The 18,485-nt window shown below is 32.0% G+C and overlaps 1 protein-coding gene across 3 annotated transcripts in view; it reads left to right on the forward strand.

Moving 5' to 3' along the window:
• The window catches only part of LOC108566937 (tyrosine-protein phosphatase Lar), a 430,502-nt gene that overhangs the window by 252,480 nt on the left and 159,537 nt on the right, over positions 1-18,485 (forward strand). The window lies entirely within an intron of this gene.

Raw genomic sequence — 18,485 nt, forward strand, 5'->3', positions numbered from 1 at the left:
TTGCATTATTACATACATTATATATGATTTGACGAACGACATCTGGTAGTTTTGTTAAGTAATGTCACAATTTATTCGGGCTAAATCAATAAAAAATGACATGCATGAACATTTTCTTACGTTCATATACATATTTTTATATTTTAAGTAGACAAATTTATTGAAATTTACATAATATTTATTGATCAGTTAAACATAAATAAAATATTAAATGTATATTTATGACAATATAAAAAAATCTTTTTCATATTGAGTATGTACACAGGATTTGTTATTACCAAAATAATTGAATCAGTTAAAAACATGACCAATTTGCATACGATTAAATTCAATTTAATAGGATGTTATATTATATGAAAATTTTTCATCAGGTTGATGTAAAGAATATGCTTTTAAAGTATTGAATTTTACATTGTTTAGCACATGATTTCGTGTTTTTCGCTGTATTCAGGATGTGAATGAAAAAAAAGACTTATTGTCCATTTTTTTGCAGCAGCTATATAATATTACAACACACTCCGCATATCCAGGATAATGCAGAACGAAGTCGCCTTATTTTTCGCGAGCTTTCCCTTTTAATCCAACAACGGCGCATTTCATATACATGCATTATAAATCCTTGCTAAAATCCTCAGTCATTTTGCATACACTTCTTCCTCCATTTTTTCTCGTGTGCGCCGTTGCTGTTACCGGTGTTGGTTTCTCCACCTTGCATTACGCAATTTAATTAAATTTACGGTCACATTCATCTAATACTTTCCGTCGTGGCGCACCAAATCATCTTTTTCGTAACCCCCGTTGGAAGTTTTAATTACGCGTAGGTGTGGTCTTTGAATTTATTAGCAGTTCCAAAAGCGCGATACATATTTTTCCTCTTCATAAATAAAGAAGGATCAAAGCGTCGACGTCGCTGCACTAAGTGGTTTGGATATCCATTAAATGAATCAATATGATGGCCTTGTACTGTGGACCCAAATTTGGTTACCCTACACGAAAACATACTTTCAGGAGAACCAAAAGACGAAACTGTATGTAACAGGATGTGAACGGATAATGTAATTTAATTTGTCGCCTTACTTTGCTTGTGTGTGTCTGCTTTTTTTCTTCTTTCTATTATGTTTCGTATGACACCACTGGCTTTCCGTGACTGAATGCGTCCAGACTCCCCGGGGTGCCAATACTTTTCCAAATAAAAGAAGCGAAAGTCCCACCATTCGTATCTGTGTGTGTTTGTTTGTACGTGGACATGAACATTCCTCTGGGAACGCATTGTTCTTGTAGTTTGGATTATATGGCTTCATTAAAGAGTAAAATATGTTAGCTTCGTCTGTGCGAGAGGTCAGCTTGTGTGTATTTGCGAAAATTTTACAAATTTTCACTTTTCCCATAAACAACTGCATGTTACATCCTAGAAATGTTTTACTCCAATTAAAAAGTTTTAAAACATATAATTAAGGCATATTTTGAAAACATTGGTTATATTTACATGTATATTCATAACAAAATGATTATCGCTTCATCATTTGATTATATAAAAGAATCAATTCTATAATAAAAAATTACTATGCATTCATTAGTAATTTCCTTGATATTCAAATTACACTCACTTTTATAATTTTATAAGTACTTACTATAATTATTATTTTTGGAATTGTAAATAAGTATTTATTTTAGTTTATTAAATTAAAATTTTAAAATTTTAGTGCTTTTTTACTATAATGAAAATATCATCAACTGAAAGCATATGGACATTTCAGTATAATGCCTTTTCGACTCAGCGAAATATACCGCAATATTGTACATTTTTTTTTGTACTCTTGTGTGCGTACATTTTAATAACTTTTAGACGTCCTGCAAAAAAAAAAACATATAAAAGTGGAAGAGTATCGCGTACTTTGGGAACAATCTGGCCACTGTCGAGGGTCGTTGTAGAATTTCACTAATTAATTTGCACTTAAAACTACTTCGGGCGAATTTAAAAAAAAGCGCCGTTACGAAAATGCGACCGTATCCGAAAGTTTAAAATGTCTTGGTAAAATGTCATATAATTTAATTGCTGCTACTTTAGCCTTTTTTGTATGTGTAATTTAAAATCTATTACATTTAGCAATCTATGTAGAAATTTAGCATTCTCTTTTCTTCTTAATTACTAATTTTAAATTAAAGATATTTTTTTATGTAATTTACAGATTTGTATTTATGAAATTATTTTATATTGAAGATATTTTATTATATAATATTTCAAATAATATATTTATATTTTTAACATGTTTATTTGTGTATTGAATTTCTTGATGAAAGTTTTTTTTCTCTAATTACTCTTAAATATAATATTAAGTTGGGAAGAAAGGCCTTAGTTATGTCACTAGTAAATATAAAAAATATAGGTAAAATATTCTTTAAAATTAAATATTTATAAAAAAAATTATAACTAAGTATTGTAAAGAAAGTAGAAGTTGTGTTCGTTGGTCAAACAGTATATAGGACTATATAATTTATTTTTCCTAAAGCAGCCAAAAATATTTATGATCTCACTTATTTTTCTAAAACGAAAAGTTTGAAGTTTTTTTTTTCGAACTTTTGAGGCCTTTGTAAAAGTAAACTGTTTTTGTTTCCATCCGTCGGGAATATTCTACGTACGTATATTGCTTGGCTTCTTCTTTTTTTGATTCATTTTTAATTAAATATTAATACTTTCATAAGGCGAGGCATGTTATAAGTTACGGTCGTAATAAAAATAAGAGTAAAAAGTTAAACTTACGCCATAAAGTTCAATTTATCTAACGCAGAGGACACTCTATAAGCCTAATAAATTATATAGCAACAAACAGAAGAAAAAAGACGGAACAAGGTGTTGGCCCTTTGCATCGGTTCTTGTCCTTATCTCGTGAATAATTGCTGTTGCAGCCCTTTGCAATAATAATATCCGATGCCATAAATTGTCGAGCGTTTGGGCCTTCAATTAACCAGGTGGCTTGTCATTTGGTTTTCAAAGCAATTTAGGCCGTGGAGACGAGCTCCTCTCCTCCACTTTGCATATGTCTAATAGGCACTTCCTTGGAGCCTTGTTCCGAACTTCGACGGCGAGGTGTATCCTCCTGTTATTCCCCCTTCAAGAACCGCAAACTTTCCCACCTAAATAATAACACCTAAGTGCTGCACATTTTTACAAGCCACATTACCATAAAAGAAGAAGGAAGGAAAAAGAAACACTTGCCCGGGCATAAAGTAAATGGAAGCACGCAAAGTAACAATGGCACTTCGAAGCGTTACAGCAACGCTCCCATACACCATTCCTCCACTACCTACACCTCCATCATCTTCCACACCCAACCAAGGACTTAATGGATTTAATTAATAAGGAGTTTTCCGCGCAAAGAGCTGATACGTTTTTGGTGGGGTTGGCCCATAAACAATCCTATCGTTAGTGCGGATCGGCTGCGGGCGTTCCTCGGTTCTTGTCAAAGCTTAATTAACATTTATGCACTAATCATTATACATGTGTTATCCTCAGCCAGTCCGTGAGTGGTTTCTTAATACACTCGAGATGCGAACATTATAACCAGAGGGTGAAACGCTTGTCGTCGGCCCGGAATATATTATGAGGCTAAATGAAACTCCCGACTTCCTTGCACTACCGAATCAGGACACACTTTTTTTTCTTCCGCCTTTTTTTGTTTTATTTTATTCCCTTTATTTATTTTTTCTTTACTAACGTACATTATTTTTCCTTTTTTCCTTTTTATTACGCTCGGCTTCCTCTCTTTCGCCTCTCGCAATTTCCTTCCACAGGATGTACGATACATCTACTGGCACCCAAAACAAACTGTATACTACTTTCATTTGACTCCTATTCGCACAGCGAATTTATGCAGGTGAATTGAGAAAATGAAAATTGTATATGTTTGTTACTCTGTATTTTGAATGTATAGCGATAAAAATGAGCAGACGCGTTTTGTGTAAATACAGATCGGCTTATCGCCCTCGCCGTTACATAATAATAATAATATATAAGGAGATTTTAGGCATTTCAGTTTATTTAGTGAAGCCAAAAGCTACGTTACCTCTTGTGGATCATAAATTATATATTTTTCTATAGATTGATTCAGTATATAAACCGTATAAAGGACCAATATTTGAACACGTCTAGTAAGCACTTTTTTTGTAATTATTTATATGCAAATTATATTGATTAATATTTGGATATTAAATTTTGTATTGTTTTTACTATATTGAATATAAGATTAAATATTTTGTAAATTAATGTCGGATTATTAATAATCAAATGTTTCAACTTAATTTATAAAAATTATGGAAATCGAGTAAATTTAATTTATTTTCCATATTTAGTTTGCATTGAACTGACAGCTGCAATATCTCACAATGCTTCCTTATGTACATTTTAGTTGGTACTATAATTATATACTAAATCAAGCCTAGTTTCATAATTTTTCGTACAGTTACAATAATTCTATTATTGTTATTAAAACACAACGTTTTACATAAATTTCAAATATGATTGAAGAATAATTAAACCTTAATCAATACAATATTTTAACAAAGTATGAAAAAATATTTCATTTTTCTCTTTTTTTCCATTTCACAATTTATTTTATTGCAATATTATAATTTGCAAACAGGACTATGGCGTTTTTCATATACGTTCGTTTTTATGCTTTTCGAATTTGCATTTTACGGTGTATGTTTTATGTACACATTAAATTTAAAGTTATGTATTTTTAATTATTGCTTGCCGTAACTAAAGCAAAAAAAACAAATAATATAGACAGTTTTAATTTGTAAATAACATTATTGTTTTTAAACGAAAGCTTAAAATGTCGATACGCCTGTTTTCAATGTGTACAGTTTATTTTATTACTATAATCTTGATTTGATCATGGTATATTTCATTAATAATACTGTAACGTGGTAAAATCGACAACGCTGCAAGTGCGCTCCACGTTGCAACTATGTTTCACTATACGAGTAAAAATCCGGAAATTTTGGAACTTTTAGGCGAGGTTCCACACTGTATTATAAAAGTTTTAAAAATAATATTTATTGTAACAATAAATTAAAAAATAACTAGTCAACTGCTGCAAAAGGGCTATTAACCATAGGTCTTTCTGTCCTTTAAAATGAATTCTTGGTTAATATCAAATATAAATCGTTGAATTTATATGAATGTTGTTTCGAGTTAAATTGATTTAGATTAATGTGCATAAACATTTCTTGATATTTGGTTTATAACTTGAATTTCAATTTGAATTAATTGAAATGCGTTTTAAAATATATTTTTTATTTACTTCATCACATATATACATAACTTATCTCCTAAAAGGTGTTAAAATGATAAGAGTCACCTTGATTTATCACAGTTTGATGATTTTTTTTATAATATAATTTCAGGCTTTCCTTCTAAAGTTTCCTATGTAAATTGAATTTCAGAAGAAAATTCTTTTAGAAAAAGTTGTCCAAAGTTTTATCAGAGAATTATACTACATCTATTTATTTATTACCATAAATTGAAATATTATCATGAGCTAACTTAGGATTCGCAGATATTACGTAATAAATGTTCATTTATCAGTTATCATTAATTTTCTATATACTGTTTTCTTCTTGCTTGTAACATCATAAAAACAAATCACCAACTTTTTGTGAAAGAACAATAAAAAGAAAAAAAACATTTGATGTTATGTATAGCATATTTTGAAACATGTAATATTGAAACATTGCGGAAGGAGGGCGTCGGTTACTCGGTATTCCTTCCTCCGTTTGCATAGCTTGGAGTTAACGAAAATTTAGTGTTACGATTATTGCCTTCGGAATTTTGACTATGCGTGTATGAGTTTTTCCTCTTCGATGTGAATTTCATGCAGCGAAAGCTGCGCTTAAACGTTATAAAATATAGCGGCAAATAGCAGCAGCATCTTGTGGTTTCGTGCTTCAAACTGTGGAAAAGAATTTTACATGTGGTTTTGCCGGGTAGAGTCAGTCGGTCTGTAGCTTGATGGAGGAGGGGCTTCTCCGGAAACTTTTAAAACTTTGTTTCGGTATTCCGAAGTACCGGCAGCAGAAAAGAAAAACAGAAGTGGGAGAAAAATGTTGAAATAAACAGGGGGCCGTCGTCCACCCTTCTTGCCCGTAATTAAGGGATTTTCATACTATTATTAAATTTTCAGCGGGCGTTGCAAAAGTTTTAAATATCAGGACACCCTCTGAAATGATAAATTGATTAGTCCAAGTTCCAGATAAAAAAAAAAATAAAACGAATTAAATTTCTTTACGTTAGTAAGGATAGTGAATTTATTTAATAATTAGTTTTACAACAAGACCTAACATAGTGCGGATAACTGGTTTCGCAATAGTTTGAAACCGGACTAATCGAGGACTTTAAAACAACACAAAAAGAGTCTTGTTGTTTAACTCTTTGAGAGGCTAGAAATTTCGAAATTTCTAGACCCAACACATTTCTGAATCATACAACTACATCAACTGAATCAACATTGGATGGTATAGACCAGGGTTTCCCAAATTTTTACAGCAATGAAACACTTCGTAAATCCTGAAATTTTCACGGAACACCTTGTCTAATTTGTGTGGTTTATTTGCAATAACATTTTAGAATCTGTGAAAAAACATTCATTGTTTATTTAGTAATTATTCTTACCAATTTTTCACAAGTGTTTCGCGGAACATAGTTTTGGAAATCCTGGTATAGACTATCAAGATTCATCCTTTGTATCTATTAAATTAAAGGATAATTCTTCTCTCCTGGACATTTACTAGAAAATTATAGTAATGTTTAAAAGGTGGTAATAATCTAATATAATTAAATCGGATTATAGTAAATCCTGTATATGTTGTTACATAATTATTGATTTTATTATACTTTATATAAAGCAAAATTCTAAAAGCTTAAAGGTATTAATTCAATACAAACTGTTCATTCTGACCTAGACTACGATGAATAAATTGAATCAGAGGCAGTTGAGAGGTTTACGCTGTTCGGAATGGAGAAGACACACTTTCGTTTCAGGTTCTGTGTAAACTTATACATTTATATTTGTGTAATTATCTACACACGTAGAAATGCGAGCTTGGGATCCGCCGGGGTAATTCCACATGAAAGCCTATATTTCTCGAAAACGTTGCCAGGCGTTGCTGTATTATGCGGAAAGGGCGTGTATTTTCTGTAATTTATTTGAAACGATACGAACCCGACAAGTGCCATTTATATGTGCTGTGTTTTACCCTACTCAATATCGATATCGACACATACACACACTCAGCGACAAAACAAGCAGCGCACCTTTTAAAAATTTCTATTGTTTAAGTGATTACCCTGTCGCAGTGAAATGGCAATCGATTCTCCACAGTATAAACACCATTAGTTTTAGTGGTAGTACCTTGCTAATGGTTCTGATTTATTTTTCATGGTTATTGGAAAACCTTAAGGTAATAAGACATGAAAGAAACTTTTTCCTCCTTCATTATTTCCATTGTACATTTTTTCAGTTTTGGTTGTGATTACAATATTGGGTTGTTCGGAAAATTCGTGCCGTTTTTCGTTAAGTAAAATTATCGATGCCGAAATATATCAGGATTGTTAAAAACAATTAATTTGTGTACATATTCTGAAATGTTTGTTGTCAGTTTAGTACCCTTTTGAAGATGGAAGAAAATAATATGCATTTGAGACTTTGATACTTTTCTATTACTGTAAAGCCATATTCTGACTACAGAGACGTTGCTTTAGCTAAATGAACTTTTGAAACATAATTCTCTAAATTTCTGATGATTTCAGCATTAAAGTTCTGCTAGTAATAATGATGAAATCAAGACATTTTTCGAGAATAATCCGCACTATACAACAAGTGAATGAGCAGAGATATCAAAAAGAACTATCGACGAACATTTTTGAAACCTGGACATTTCTTTTACTACTCTACAAAAAATGTTGGAGTCGTACAGAGTTGTATTTGTATAATGCACTTTCCGATTTCTACAAATTTTAGTATTTTCAAAATTCTCTTAACTGCAAGAACTATTAATTTTTAGTCCACATAAAAAAATACCTGAAGAAGTTTTTTTGACGATAAACCTAATAAATTCTGAGAGGATTTAATTTTTAAGTTGCATGAAAGATGAAGAAAGGTTTATAGAGATGGTGCGGTGCATACATAATAAAAAAATTATGTATATATAGATAAAAGTTTTGATTTTTAATTTTCGTGAAGAATCGGACAATCTGAAAATATAAATTTTGCTTTTTTTCATGATTATTGAAAAACTTTAAGGTAATTAGAATTGTTATAACTTCTTCCTTAATTATTACCATTGTACATTGTTTTCAGTTGTATTTGTTGTTTCTTCTGGTTGTGATTATATATTGGAGGCGGCAATACCTTCTGAAGGAAAAGCCGAAAATATAAAACAAGGATTCGCAATTACTTTATCCTGGGACCACCTTTTTACTTCGCCGTATATAGAGAAGCCACTCGGTCCACGTTTATTATCTGAGCTCCTCGCCCTTCCATATACATATACGTACATACACTGAGAAACATCCAAGCACACACACACACAATATGGGATCCAACAGGCAATACCGTGACTCGTAAAACTTTATAATTTAATATCACTCCAATTTAATTAAAATCAAAACGAAACATTTGATAACTTGATCTAGCTCACGACATCTACGTTCATCTTCAAACATATTATAATCTAATTCATTAGCGCTGCTCCCATTTACAGACTCAACACAGTTACGAATCAAACAAGCAGGTTATTTAATTGTCCAAAACAATGTTATACACTTAAATAACAATAAGAACAAAACTTCATGCGTTTCTAGAGGCGAAACGTGAAATATTAAAAAATACTTAAACGAAAAAAAGCTAGAGCGCTAAACGAAACAACATTAAACGAAGTCACATTAACTAATAGTAAATAAGTAAATTTAAAGCTTTGAGTATACTATGTTATATTGAGGCAGCGCTAAACGAGGTTTTTCTTATAAATACTGAATTGTAAATTCGAAATTACAAAGAAAAATATGCTCGAGGACTTGAAAATATATCGAATGCTATAAAACCTATTTTATTGTTGGACATTTTATAATTGCATAATTAATTAGTATACTGTAACCTGTGCAATTAAGAAAAAATGATGGAACAAAAAGGAAAAAGTAGCAGCAATATGTAGAACGATGAATATTAATTATAAAATTATTACCCTTCGGAGAAAATACAATTAAAAGAGATAACAAGAAATTATCCGAAAGATAACAAGAAAAGTTTAGTGCCGAAGATTGGAAAGATACGTTTTTCTCTCGTCCGTCTTTCTTTTAATAGGCTGAAAGGAAGAATAAAAGAGGATCAAAAAGCACGTTTATAATAAAAATTCAAAAAAAGATTAATAATAAAATTAAAAAGAGAACGAAAAAAAAAATATATAAGCAAGGAATTTAAATGCAATATCAACATTGCGGCTTCTGCGCGCGCGAGAAGTGAGGTAATAATGAAAAAACTTTTCGGATGTTCGCGTCTTCGGCTTCCTGCCTCGAAACCTCCCTTTCTCTGTGGCACCCTTCGCCTTGCATTTCAACCCACTCTGCCAGAATAGATTTGGCTTTTGCGGCGTCGGTGAGGGTTGGTTGGTTAGGTGCACGAAAATAATTAACCGCTTTATATTAAAATTACTTTTTAATCCGACAGTCATAAATAAAAGATTGTATTCAAATCAAATTTCGCGGGATTCAATTAACCACCCAAAACCGGAAACTTGGTGCTACGGCTAAAGAGGGGAGAAGAGAAAGTCGCTGAGAAACGTTAATCTTCAAAATATTATTTCCTTTTTTTAATTGAATTTCCGCGACTGACAACAGGAATCGTACAACAACAAAAATAAAAGGATGTACGCAAACAACAAGAGAATAATAAATTGTAATGCGGAAGAAGGGATTCGATGAGAATAAAATGGAACCGGAGAAGGAAAATATCTGAATCATGTTTTTCTGGAACGCATCTTAACAATAAATTCAATATTTCATTAATGTCCTCTTTGCATCACGTAATAATAAGGAATATTTTTATTTCCATTTAAATATTTACTAATGTAGTGTTCATTTGACAAGAAAAAAATATAGCTTATTTAAGTAATTAATTTGTTTATATTAATTTAAATAGATTTATTTATTTAATATAATATAATTTTGTAATTTAAAATTACTTTTACAATTTTAAAATATTTTCAAAAGTGACAAAATCATTTATCTCTAACAGTATTAGTAACATAATCATTGTTTTTAAGCTAACATTTTTCAAAAGATCTTTTAAATTTTTTTAGAAATTAATTAATATTGACAATTAGTTAAATTACTTGTTTTTGTCTAATTTTATAATAACTTTGGTAATTATAAGAACATCATGAGTAAAGTCAAATTTCGATTAATTTGCTAATTTACTGGAATTATATTCAGTTAAAACTACATCTATTTATATAGTCAACAATACCGGAGTTCTAATTAATGTAATGGCTGCATAAATACTGTATACAAATACATTACGTAATTTGAAAAGCATTTGATGTTATGAATTGTTGCTTGAAAAGATCTTTGCACGTAATAAAAACGATGTAGTGAAACGTTAATTTAATAAGAGAATGAGTTTTCTCCAGTTTTAGAGCTTTTGATCAATTATTTACTTAATTAATTATTTTTTTGCTTACAAATTGAATTACGGTGGATGGAAGGTGGAGTTTTGATAGGAAATTTGTTTTGCGTCGAAAGCCGACTGCCATCCGCTTTCTCAATCTAACTCGCTCTTGCCAAACAACATTTTAACTAATGATTTCAGTTAAGTTAATTGAAATGACATGCTTGGAGTAATATTTAGTTGTAATGGAAGCGTAAATATTGATGTGTTTTCGAAAGGAGCCGCGGTTAAAGGAGCATTAATAATATATAAATGTATATGGCTCTATTCCTTGGAGGCGATAGATTGACGGGACTACATGTGTTGATTACGTGCCGAAAACAACAGTACGATTGAGTTCATCGAGATTACTTAATCGCGTCAGGGGTTTGTCTTCCGTTCGGGTTGCATAATGAGTCTACGACAACAGATCGATCTGCGTGGTAGTTGTAGGATTTGAAGCAGAAGAAGCGAGTGTACCGCGCGGGGGGTGGTGTTGGTTGGAGATGCTGGTTGAGGGTTGTTTCGGCGTTGTACTTATTATATAGAAATTCCCGCATTGCAGAATCCAATTACAACAACTTGGGCGAAATAAGTTGCCCCTCACGAAGTTGTGCCGCGCGAGTTAACAAAGATTCTCTCCCGATAAGTGCAATAATCTCGGCGCTAGACGGTTGGATAATAGTTCACCACTCATTATTATCAACTCCACCCACGCTATTTGGGGGTGTGTGTTGTCATCGCCAATACACTGACACACATAGTGTATACCAGAGACGAAAGGTGTCGAAAGAAATTTTCTCCCTCGGTTGTGTTGACAGCAAATATTTTGCCACTTTCCCAGGAAATTTTCACACAACAGATGTTTTCCAATTATTAAATCAAATGTTTTCCCTTCGTCTGCTATATCCACGAGCTCCGATGTCTTTGCAATTATCCTTACTTTCAATTTATTACTTTTTTTGCTGCTATCTGTAATCTTTAATCACAATCTCACATGTCTGGAAATTTCAGAAGATTTAGTAATCCAAGAATAACTACAACTTTTTGTTATATTAATAATGTGCGTACAGTCCAAAAAATCTTGTACATTTACGGGGAGTATTGAACGTTACTTACATAATGACTAATAGTGTGTACGCACCACTATTTATCATTTCCAACTATGCAATACAGTCGATTCCGCATAATCAGGACACATCGGGACTAGTAAGTTAAACTGCTGGCCCAATTATCCGAAGTTCCACAAAAATTACAGGATTAGTGTTTTTAAAAATTTATTTAATAAATTGCACTAAGCAAAACAAGTATATGATATAAAATGGTATACAAAATAAAAAAATTGTATACGTACTACATAATAGAAAATAATATAAATTCTGAAACAATAAATATGTATTTATCAGGCGGTCAGTACATGGATGCGGCTCAAGTACAGCATCCATGCGCATGGGGCACTTATATGCATTGCATACACAACATGTGAATGTATGCGCCACCGGGTTCACAAACGATTACTGTCCCGATTAAACGAAATTTGTGTTATTTCCTTCGTTTTGATTTCGTTTTTTAGGATTTGCGGCTGTCCCGAATAACTGATTTCCCAATTAAGCGGACTTTATATATATAAAAAAAATTATACACTTAATTAATCTCACATTTTATTATATTGTTTCTTACAGTGCGGCCCTGTAAGAAACAATATTAGGACATGTTGCGCCTGGAGCCAAGTATATAATTTACGCCCTCGTGTGAAGAAATCACAAGTGCCAAAAGTTTAATTTGAGCTTCCTTCCCCTAAAAATAATAATATTATTCCTAAAAAAAAAAATTATAATAATTTATTGGCCAAACATCGATACATAAGAAGAAGAGAAAAAAAAAATCAATTTATACATAAATAAATTTTAACATATAATAAAAATATATATACTAATAGGCTGGCCAAAGGGCTAATTATTCCTATTATTTGTGTTATTGGCGCCCTTAAGTTTAATGCGCCTGGTCAATCAATTCCAAATTATATAAATTGAATGGACAATTACTTTTACACATTAAAATCTTGATTTAATATACTATATTGGATTAACATATTGGAATTTTTCCGCAGCGCCCCAAGTTAAAACATTGGTCTATCTTCGGACGATCTTTTGGGAAATATTTAAACACCGGGAATATACAATTATTATTATTGAAATAAAATGAATAAGAAGACTGGTATTTCAGAATGAACATTTCATTATTGTACTTATCTTAATATCAAAATTAATCTTCATATCAAATAGACATACCGTAAAATGTAATAAGCAACAAGCATCACAAACATGCAGCATGCATAATAAATGCGAGGGGGATGTGCATCATTTTTTATATTCGCGTCGCGGAAAAAGTAATTACTTAAAGCCTCGTTTGTCGTTCACGCGTTTGCATGTACAAATATACGTATATATTTATTATTATTATTATTATGATTAGCCGGCAACAAGCGGAATGACGGAGGGTGCTTTTGTGCAGGAGATTTTTGCTACACCGAAGGAAGGAAGGGATGAAGTAACGGCACAATATCGTCGCGAGGAGTTTTCATATTTCGCGTATACACGCACACTTTTATCGTCGTTAGCACCCACGTAATTTATCCTTCTCAAATGGAAAATTTGATACATATCCTTAACACGTACAGAATGCGCGAGAGGGAATTTTTCAATATGAAAGAGAAACCGCCTCCAGTTTTAAGGAAATATTTACACTCGGCGATTCCTTCCTATCCACACCCCTTGCCAAAAAAAAAATAAGATAAGATTTCATCAATCATTAACGATCTCGTTAAAATACATATTTTCCATTTTCAAATACTTAATTTAGCATTAACAATTTCACATATTTTTATACAAATACTTATTGTGCTTTCATCCGCTTGTTAGTATTCAAATTTGTTGTATCTCGCGTTCCTGCATTTGGGTGCTATATTTTTTTCTATCAAAGATTTGTGGCCAATTGATTCGATGCGTATGGAGAATTTTACGACCGATATACCACCCCCCGGAAAAAATATTACCTGGAATTACCATAAAACCATATACTCAGTTAGCTACGTAAATCATTCACTCTGAAAGGAGATAGTAGGCAATATCATGTTTTATATATATAAACTGAGCGAAAAAAAAAGGGAGGCACTGCAGATTTCGCTATTTTATTGCCAAACAGTTCAAATTCCGAAGAGCTTTTAAAAAGGGAGAGAAAATAGAGAGAGAAAAAAAAGAGGAAGAAGGACCATTGGAGCACTTTTAGCCTGGGCGTGGTCCTCTTGCCAAAATTTAATGCCCCACTAAACTTTCTAATTGATTACAGCTTGCAAGGATACACTCTTATTTGTTGGATTTGCAAAAAAGAAACATTAAAACCGGATTTGAATTTTGTTCCGTTCTTTTGTTAGATTCAGACATTTTCATTTGTAATTTAAAATCTGTTTTTTTTTCTTCAACAGCATTTGCAAATTCCCTTTTAGTATTTATGAGCCACAATATAAATTATTTGTCGGTCGGTAAATCAATCCTGTTGGAAGTTTCTAACATAAATGCAGTAAATAAAACAGGATGTAAGCTACGCTCACGCAGAGCTTAGATTCGTAAAACTGTTTCAGGATATTTAATCCTTAGTTTATACAGAGCTTATAGCTGCTTGTAAGCTTCTAGGTAGATTTGTACACGGGTTCGAATCTATGTTATTTTATACTAAAAACTATTACAATTTTTATTCGCAACTCCTAATTGCTCACATCATTGAGTAAATTAATTAAAACTGTTTGTAAACACATGTAATTAAATATGTATACGTTCATTAATCATACAGGAAATTATATATCGCATATTTCTTATACGCATGCAATATCAATCTAGCTACATGCACATTTCCTCTTTGACAACAGTTATTATAGTATCAGCATTTATACAACATTGTAAACAGCATGATATTTTGAGTAATCCATTAGAGCCATGATTTGCATGAATCCGCAATAAAATATGAATTCGTCGAGAGATGTTCGAGAAAAAGTGTAGTATTTATTAAAAATGCTAATTTCATTCGGAATGCGTATTTGCATCCCTTGGATATTAATGTATTTATACTGTATTAAATTGAAAAATATCTCAGATGAGCTTTTAGATTGAAAGATGTGTTTGTTGCTCCATTAGACATCTGAATTTAATTAATTTCGTGTTTCATTATGCGAAGAGATGAGGAACTGCTCTAAAATTAAATTGAGCTTAATAATTTTCATTTCAGTTAGGTTAAATTAGGGCTTCGGCGTGTGGGGTCAAATATTTAGTAAGCTGCAATGGGCAAACCTTGTAATTGGATTACTCGATCAATCTCTGATTGGCCGGCATCGCGATTAATTCTCGGTCCTCTGACTCCTTTGAAGTTCTATACACCCTGTTCGAGGAGTCGATATTAATTTCTGGCAGAAAAAGACAATCGTGTGACCAATGGGGGATGTTATTCAATACGAACATTGTAATAGTTGAATTAATTGTTTAGAATCAAATTCTATAGATATTTCACATATTTTATAGTATGAAATGTACAAGACTTTGATCTTGTTTGAATATATAATGTTTGATTTTATTTTTTAGAAACTTACTTCGCTCATAAGTTTAGGTTTTCACAAGATCGTAAAATAAGTAACGTACGTTTTCCAAACTTTCTGACTAAGAATTTTTACGTTTACTTTATGTCTGGACCTTTTTGTTGAACCACTTTACATAATACACTTGTTTTTTTATGTATGCTTATTAGTCATATATTTCAGTATATTCTTATAACAATAATTGAAAAGCATGTTATTATGATATAGATTGTTATTCCGAACAAATATTACGGAATTACCAACTTTTCTTATTTGACATTTGAAGAGCTTCAATTTCCACAAAAGCGATCGTTACCCTTTGCAGCAGATTGGAACTTAATACGTTTGTAACTGATACGTATAACTTTGTTGCACAAATGGAAGAACTTTTAGAAATAGATAATCGTGAGAAAGTTGAAGATGCATCTGAAACTACTTCCTATTCGATCATTTACTACTAAATGCCTTTACGAATCATTTCACCAGAGAAAAGACAACTTCTTGTTTCAAACTTTGTACTAATTTATTTGAAATTGTTAAAAAATATATATTATTAAACATATAAATTAATAGTCTGGTTAATTGGTTCCACCCATAGTTCGGACTGTTTGAAACCGGACTAATCGAGGAACATACAAAAAAATACAATAGACTAGACTTTATATCGAGAAAAAATACGATGATTTATGTATACAAATAATTGGGTTGCATTTTTTTAGAATTTATATTTATTTTGCTGAAGTTTTGTTTTAAATTTTCAAACCGGACTAATCGGAGCTATGTGAAGAATTACCATATATCCATTCAATATGATTAGAATTTTTAATGTAAATTTGAAAGTAGCACGAGGAGGAGTTATTACATAGCTTCCTTATTTATTAAAGACATGTCGAAAGTTATTAATTTAGTTCAGTTTATTGATTAATTTGTAAAATTTTATTCATATTTAATTATTTTTGAATAAATAGTGATTTAGTTTTGTAATGTATTCTGATTTAGTTTCAAGTGATCATATCAACTCTGATCATATCTAATTAATTAAGTAGCTTTTAAATGCTTGTATTATAAATTTACATTAAACTTTCATAATTAACTTTAATATGGGTTCATAATAAATAAGTAAATAAATTATGAAATGTAGCTTATATATATAACGATAGGTAAGTTAATTATAAGTTGTGAAAGTTCAATCAAATTTAATCGTAATAAAATGTGTCAGTTTTAATAGAACGTTGACAAGGTAAATAGTAAATACATGTATAATTAAATCCCTGTTGGATGAAGCCGACGGGGATTTGGAGAGACGACGGGTCAGAGCCCGACCCGCTAACAACTAGAACTAGGTAACTAATTAGTAAAACCGTTGGATGAGGAAGTCGCAGTCGCAGCAAGCAAGCAGCATTCCTCCTGTGACCATTCAAACGTGTACGTTTATACTCCCACACAGAGAAGAGAGGACCGTTCGAATCAGCTCAGAACCGGCCCATATATTTATACATTATGTCATCCGTTGGCTAAAGTTAAATCATCCGAGAAATTATTACGAATACAGCCACCGCCGCCCCATATAATGTGATTCTGGTTCGAGTGGCTTTCGGAATCGACTTATACACGTACTCAGGAATCGTAAAACTACATATTATTCATGAATTATGTATATAAATGTTTACATTATGGATACATGTATGCATGGAAATGGCGGGAAATGCTTCCCCCCGTGCCATATCTCTCTCTTTCGAACATCGCCCCCCCTTACACACTCACATATGCATGTATAGTATACACACAGATACTCCCTATCTAGGTGCAAATCATGATCTAGTGCAGTTAAAAAAAATAAATAAATGCGTGCACCGAACCAAAAGTGGACGACCTAAATGATTTACTGGCATTCTAATTTAAATTAATGATTTCAATTTGCCGTTATCCCTCCTCTCCTTATAAATAAACGATTAGGTGACCTTTTTGGGTATAACTGTAGTGAAAGAAGATATACAAGTTCATTAAGTAAATGTAAATAACATAGAGCGCTCATTATTTAGTAACGATGCTTTTACCGCATATCTTGGCACGGAGTCCTGAGCACCTGCTGCCTGACAGCTTGACGCCAGCTTTTCTGGAGCAAAGAATGATGATGAGACAGAGGGAGTGAAACATGCAGGAAAGGAAGCGAAGCGTATAGAGGTTGCAGAGAAGTAGGAGGAGGAAAATAACGGAAACATACGTGCACGTCCTGCTGTATGTAATTAAGTTTAACAAGGCCAAGGCGTGGGTGGATGCGTATTTATGTGTACGTCTGAAAGTATCTGTACCTTTGTATATGTATATGCATCTGTATGTATGTGTGCGAGCATTCTTTTCTTACTGGAAAGGATTTGAAAGTAACTTCATCACCGTTGTGAGGACACGTCCTCCGGGAATCCTCGGGGAGCAGTAAACTGCAGAGCTGAGAGCCCGCAGCAGATTAGTATAGCTTATTCCTTGCATAATTCATAACGGCGAGGCGCTATGGCCCCATTGTCACCTTTCACCTACATCATTCAATCATTGAATGTAGCATTATTAAACAGATCTGGATTGTGCCGGTCCAACTTACTGCTTCACAGTTGCAATTTATGACCCAAATTAATAAACAATTTTCATATAAATTGTTTATTGATTTTTATAATAAATTGTAGTTTATGTGATTATTACAAGGTTTTTACTTTGAATTATTAAATTGTTTTGTTAATTTCTTGCTTTTGTTAGTTTCATGATTTGATTATTTTATTTTTGCTTACTTTCTTTTTATTAATAAACATTTTTATCATTATTGATGATTTTTTTTTATAAAAGGTTTAGTAATATTTGTTACTATTTTTATATCATTTTCATATTTCATTATTACTCTGTGTGGAGTAGTCAAAATATTTAAAGCGTATATTTCCATGTATATAGGGACTGTAAAAATATTGTTGAACCATATTTTTTTTAAATAATTCATCCGTCCATAAAGCATTTGTAGGTCAAATAGTGCATGGAGCGATCATAAAAGTGATGTAATATTAAATTGCGTTCAACAGGCATTGTTTGTGTTATCGCGCGTTTAAAAGCTCAACCCCCGAAAGCGAGTATTCCGTTTTTATTTCGCCATAATTTCATCGAGCTTTTGGGAATTC

This window comes from Nicrophorus vespilloides, unplaced genomic scaffold (genome assembly GCF_001412225.1).
Source record: "Nicrophorus vespilloides isolate i.1.1-1 unplaced genomic scaffold, Nicve_v1.0, whole genome shotgun sequence".
NCBI lineage: Eukaryota > Metazoa > Arthropoda > Insecta > Coleoptera > Silphidae > Nicrophorus > Nicrophorus vespilloides.